Here is a 7214-nt window from a genome sequence, read left to right as displayed (position 1 = left end):
GCACACCTTGCAAATGCCTACTGTGTACAAGACTCTACATTCCAGGGAAAGACAAACTCTAGATATGAAAGACTTATTGCCTACCCTCACTGCTGTGTGGCTAGTGAAGGGGAACACATAAACCCAGAGAATTTTAATACAGAATATTATATGGTGTGTCTATCTGAGAGATGCAAACAAAGAGGTTTGCTTGACTTAGCAGATCAGCCAGCTGCTCCAGATTTTTCTGTTCAGGAACCTGTCTCAATCTTTTCATCTGGACTGCTTATTTCATATATTATTCAGTGTCTGAAAATCCACACAATTCTGTGGTTTCATCAAACATGCGTCATGCACAATGCCATATGGTCATTTTGGAATCTGGCACAGCCTATCACTATACAGAACTCCCAAAGAGCCCCACAAAGTTTTATAAGACCAAAACATGGTCCAAGTTTTAAAGCACATTTTTTGCCTGTTAATGAAAACCACTGTTTTTTAAGTACAGTAATTAGAAAAAATATCTTTTCCTAGTCAGATGATAGGTTACACTTATGAAAATAATGATTTGAAAAGAAACCCTTCATCCACCACATCACTAGTTGGTAGAGGATACAGTGTTTGGGTTGTCTTCATTTTTTTTTAATTTAAGCACTGACATCCCTTTCAGACTAGAACTCCTGGCTTTGAAGTGTAAAAAATGCATAAATTATTCAAATGAATCATAGAATTGAGGAGGGTGAGGAAGGAGGTGAATAGTTATGAACTTCAGAGTGAACTCTGAGGGAAGAAAAGCTGATGAGTAACTGAGAGTGGAAGATCAAAGTCTGCAATTGACTGAGGTGGGCAAGGAGTATGGTCATACCATCTCCTGACCCTATGAGTCCAAGGACAAGAGAGGGAGTGACCTCTGTTGGAGAGGCCTGCAAAGGATGTGGTGTCTTCAGGAGACCTCCAGACTTTGGTGAAAGCCAAAAGGTAGGAGAAGTTTAACAGGGATGAGCAATAACAACAATGAAAATAACTCATATGTTGCTTTAAAACCTATAAAAGACTCATTTTTCTAAATTCAAATATAGCCTCAAACACAACTGCCTTCCTTTACAGATAAGGAAACTTTTTGTCTTTTTTATCATCACTGCTTAGTACACACTTAAATGTTTGATGAATGCCTTAGAGGCTACTATAAGTAATAATGATCACTATCATCATCATCATTATTATAACTACCACTTACATAGTGCTTTAAGATTTACAAAGCAGAGGGCAGCTAGGTGGCTCTGTGAATTGAGAGCCAGACCTAGAGGCGAGAGATCTTAGGTTCAAATACGTCTTCAGACATTTCCTAGCTGTGTGACCCTGGGTAAGTCACATAACTCCAATTGCCTGGTCCTCACCACTCTTCTGCCTTGGAACCAATACTTAGTATTGATTCTAAGATCTGAGATATGGGTTAAAAAATTTTACAAAGCACTTTGCATGTTGTTATTCAGTTGTTTCAGTCATGGCCAACTGTCTGTAACCCTATTTGATGTTTTCTGGGCAAAGATTCTGAACCAGTTTGCCATTTCCTTCTCTAGCTCATTTTATAGATGAGGAAACTGAGGCAAACAGGGTTAAGTGACTTGTCTAGAGTAATACATCTAGTAAAATGTGAGGGGCTGGATTTGAACTTGGGAAAATGGGTCCTCCTGACCCTGGTTCTCTATCCACTATGCCCCTTAACTGATATCATCTCATTTAATCTTTACACTTGGAGGTAAATAATACAGATATTATTATTTCTATTTCACAAATGAAAAAAAACAGAAGATCAGAGAGGTTTGGTGGCTTTTCAGAGTCACACAGGTACTAAGTATTACATCTACGACTCAAAACCAGCTCTTTTCTGACTATAAACCCAGGACTCTTAACTACCTTTTTTCTAATTTCCTTTTTTTCTTACCTTCTGATGACAAAGAGCAACAAAACTACAACCCACAGAAATCCTTCATATCAATCCTGATAACAGCAATCAAGTCATCCATTAGCATTTTCTTCTGTAAGTTAATTAGCCCTTCACTCTTATTTTATCTGTGCTCTAGCAGTGAAACTGAAGGGTAGAATTTAGAACCAATGACTTTAAAGTGTAGTATAAATGGAAGCTCTTTTCCCCCTTATCTTGACCCAATTAGAGCAAATTTCTTCCCTCGGCAGTCAAGATTTTATATCTCCAGAGAACTACAATCGCAGATATATACTTGTGAATTACACATTAAGAACAGAGAACCAAGTGGAAGAAAAATGAGAAAAAGAAAAAGAATGAATCCATTCTTCTATATATATCTGAGACATTGCTTTTATCATATCCCTACTCAAAAAACCTAGCATGGCAATCCACTGAAGAATTACAGAATCTTAAGAGTTGGAAGCCATGATGTCCTAGTAAATGTTTAACAACCTGCTCTCTGAAAAAGTTTATGTATGATGTTCTTTTTTTTTTAATCTTATCTTCTGTCTTAGAATCAATATTGTGTATTGGTTCCAAGACAGAAAGTGATAAGGGCTAAGCAATTGAGAATAAGTGACTTGCCCTATTTCATACGACTAGGAAATATCTGAGGTCACATTTAAATCCGAGACCTTCTGACTTTCAATCCATTGAGTCACCTAGCTGCCTCATGATAATGTTCTTTAATTTTTTTAATTTATTCATTTAGAATATTTTTCCATGGCTACATGATTCATGATTTTTTCCCACCTCTTCTCTCCCTTCTCCCAGAGCTGACAAGCAATTCCACTTAAACATATATCATTATTCAAACCCTATTTCCTTATTATTCATATTTGCAATCTTTTAAAGCCAAAACCCCAATCATATCTCCATTGAACCATGTGATCGTGATGATGTTCTTTTAAATTTAATCTGAATCATTAATATTATCTCCATAATTTTCTTGAGTCTATACAGTCAACAAAACATTAAATCAAATCCCAATTTGTAGCCTTTGCTGATTTCAGAGTTGTAAATGCTCACACTGAACATTTAAGAATTGGCACCTATGGTTCTGGGTTAAGATGGCGGCAGAGTAAGAAGCAGCTCTTAACCTCTCCTGACTGAAACACACAAAACTCCTCAAGGGGACATAAAAACAAGTCCAGACGAACGGAGGAACCACAAAACAGGGCACAGCGTGGAAGGTACATAGAATTGGGGCATTTCCATGCTATAAAGGGGTGAAACAGCTCTCACTAAATCGCGGGCTGAGTAACCACCCCATCCCCAGCCCCTCGACATATACCACCTATAGCGCCGAAGACAGCTAAAAAGAAATAGAGCAAGTTTGGGGAACCCATCGAGTCATTGGCAGCTCCAGGGCCTGTTCCTGGGAGCAGCAAGATTTAGGACCCCAAAAAGCTAAAGAAAGCACACAAACTCTGAGCGCGGGAGCAAGACTCAGAGCGCTGACTCAGGGAGCAAAGCGCTAACTCAGAGCGCAGGCACGGGCGGAGGCGTGGGTGGAGGCAGACACAGTCACAAGCTAAAGCTCTGAAACCCTGAGTGGGGAACCAGTGCAGAAGGGTATACGACTGTGGAAGCAGCACCCTGAGACTTGTAAAGAAACCTCCGGCAGAGGATCAAGCAAGGGGGTACACCAGGGGGCTTGACCTTGGAAAAAACCAGAACTCAGACCTAAGGAGCCAAAAGACCGCGGACAGAACCTGAGCACGAGGATAAACCTGAGAAGCTGCTGGGCTAACGATGGCTACCCAGTCTCAGGAAGTTCAGAAGAGAAAGATTAACAACAAGAAAAAGAAGTCTTTAACACTCGACAACTTTTACACAGAGAAAATCCAGACAACCGAGCAAACAGAGGAGGAGAACAAACAAGCATCCGGACCCTCCTCAAATAAGGAAAACTCCTCACAAGCTATGGAAGAGTTGAAAACTGAGATTTTGAGGAAAATGGAAGAGATCTGGCAAGAAAATAACAGTTTAAAAGGTAGAATCTTGCAATTGGAAAGTGAGGCTCAGAAACCAAATGAACTGATAAGCAAATTGAACACCAGAAATGACCAGATTGAAAAGGAATACCAGAAGATTATGGCCGAAAACCAGAAGATTATAGCCGAAAACCAAAAGATCATAGCCGAAAACCGAAAGATTATAGCCGAAAACCAATCCCTGAAGGCTAGAATTGAGCAATTAGAAGCTAATGATCTCTCAAGACAACAAGAACAAATAAAACAAAGTCAAAAGACTGAAAAAATAGAAGGAAACATGAAATATCTCAATGAGAGAGTGACAGACCAAGAAAACCGGTCTAGAAGAGACAATTTGTGAATAATTGGTCTTCCAGAAAAACCAGAAATTAATAGAAACCTGAACTCCATACTAACAGAAATTATTCAGTAAAATTTCCCTGAACTCCTACAACAAGAGGGCAATATAGACATTGAAAGGATCCATAGAACACCCGCGACATTCGATCCAGATAAGAAAACGCCCAGAAATATAATTGCCAAATTCAAGAGTTTCCAAGCAAAAGAAAAAAATCTTACAAGAAGCCAGAAAGAGACAATTCAAATATCAAGGAGCACCAATCAGGATCACACAGGATCTGGCAGCCGCCACGCTAAAAGATCGCAAGGCTTGGAATACGATATTCAGAAAGGCAAAAGAGCTGGGCCTGCCACCAGAGATCAACTACCCATCAAAATTGACTATATATTTCCAGGGGAAAGTATGGGCATTCAACAAAATTAAAGAATTCCAGGTATTTGCACAGAAAAGACCAGGGCTAAATGGAAAGTTTGATATCCAACCACAAAAATCGAGAGAAACATGAAAAGGTAAATAAGATACAGAGGGGAAAGAAAGAAAACTTATCATTTTTAAATTTGCCTTTTTAAGGGCTTCAGTGAGATCTAATTATCTGTATTCCTATGTAGAGAAATGTTATGTATAATTCTCTGTAGTGAACTCTATTCACTATTATAGTATTCACTATTATAGTAATCAGAAGAATAATTCACAGGGTGAGGGTGGAACACTAAATAATCTAAGATGACAAGGGGGATGAGAAAGAGGGGGTGAATAGCAGGGGACACCAAGAGAAACTTGAGTGAATAAGAAAGATAGGATGTTCTATTACACACAGGGAGGGCATGGGAAGGAGAGGGGACAAATACTATTATAAGAAGGAGAGGAAGAGAGCATTAAGAGGTAATAATCAAACCTTACTCTCAGTGCAATCAACCCAGAGAGGGAAGAGTAGCTATACTATCCATTGGGACATAAAACTCTTATCTAACCCTTCTGAGAAAGTCAGAAGGGATAAACCAAGGGGAGCAGGGGAGTGTGGAGGTCAAAAAAAGGGAGGGAAGAAGAAGGGGGAGGGAATTCATAAGGCCTTTAAAAACAAAAAGAGGGGGAAAAATAAGGGAGGGGTAGAAAGGGAAGTTAATCAAGGGAGAGGGTAAGGGATAGCGGCTCAATAGCAAACCACTGGTTTAAAAGGAAATAGTATAAGAAAAAGGGGGTAGGAATAGGGGAGGATACGAAAATGTCAACAAATGCACAACTGATGATTATAACTCTGAATGTGAATGGGATGAACTCACTCATAAAACGGAAGCAAATAGCAGAGTGGATTAGAAACCAAAATCCCACCATATGTTGTCTACAAGAAACACATATGAGGCGGGTGGACATACACAAGTTTAAGGTTCAGGGTTTGAGCAAAATCTTTTGGGCATCAAATGAGAAAAAGATGGCAGGAGTGGCTATTATGATTTCTGACAAAGCCAAAGTAAAAATAGATATGATTAAAAAAGACAGGGAAGGTCATTACATCCTGATTAAAGACAGTATAAACAATGAGGAAATAACACTGCTCAATATGTATGCACCAAGTGGCATAGCACCCAAATTCATAAAGGAGAAACTGGCAGAACTCAAGAAGGAAATAGATAGTAAAACCATACTAGTGGGAGATCTAAATATTCCTGTTTCAGATCTAGATAAATCAAACCGAAAAATAAATAAGAAAGAGGTAAGAGAGGTGAATGAGGTCCTAGAAAAATTAGATCTGATTGATATGTGGAGGAAAATAAATAGGGACAAAAAGGAATACACCTTCTTTTCAGCTGCACATGGCACATTCATAAAGATTGACCATGTAATAGGGCATAGAATCATTGCAAACAAATGCAAAAGAGCAGAAATAATAAATGTAACCTTCTCAGATCATAATGCGATAAAAATAATAATTAGTAAGGGCACCTGGACAGGAAAATCAAAAACTAATTAGAAATTAAATAATATGATTCTCCAAAACCAATTTGTCAAAGAAGGAATCATAGAAGCAATCAACAATTTCATTGAAGAAAATGACAATGATGAGACATCCTACCAAACTCTGTGGGATGCGGCCAAGGAAGTACTCAGGGGAAAATTTATATCCTTGAGTGCATATATTAACAAATTAAGGAGGGCAGAGATCAATGAATTGGGCATGCAATTCAAAAAAGTAGAAAGCGAGCAAATTAAAAATCCCCAGATGAAGGGGGCAGCTGGGTAGCTCAGTGGAGTGAGAGTCAGGCCTAGAGACAAGAGGTCCTAGGTTCAAACCCGGCCTCAGCCACTTCCCAGCTGTGTGACCCTGGGCAAGTCACTTGACCCCCATGGCCCACCCTTACCACTCTTCCACCTATGAGACAATACACCGAAGTACAAGGGTTAAAAAAAAATCCCCAGATGAAAACTAAATTAGAAATACTAAAAACCAAGGGAGAAATTAATAAAATCGAAAGTAAAAGAACTATTGAATTAATAAATAAGACTAGAAGCTGGTACTTTGAAAAAACAGATAAAATAGACAAAGTACTGGTCAATCTAATAAAAAAAAGGAAAGAAGAAAACCAAATTGATAGTATCAAAGATGAAAAGGGAGACCTCACCTCTAATGAAGGGGAAATTAAGGCAATCATTAAAAACTATTTTGCCCAATTATATGGCAATAAATATAACAATTTAGGAGATATGGACTAATATTTACAAAAATATAAACTGCCTAGATTAACAGCAGAAGAAATAGAATACCTAAATAATCCCATATCAGAAAAAGAAATTGAACAAGCCATCAAAGAACTCCCTAAGAAAAAATCGCCAGGGCCTGATGGATTCACAAGTGAATTCTATCAGACATTCAAAGAGCAACTAATCCCAATACTATACAAATTATTTGATATGA

This window comes from Gracilinanus agilis, chromosome 1, assembly GCF_016433145.1.
Source record: "Gracilinanus agilis isolate LMUSP501 chromosome 1, AgileGrace, whole genome shotgun sequence".
Classification (NCBI taxonomy): Eukaryota; Metazoa; Chordata; class Mammalia; order Didelphimorphia; family Didelphidae; genus Gracilinanus; species Gracilinanus agilis.
This window is presented reverse-complemented; position numbering follows the sequence as displayed.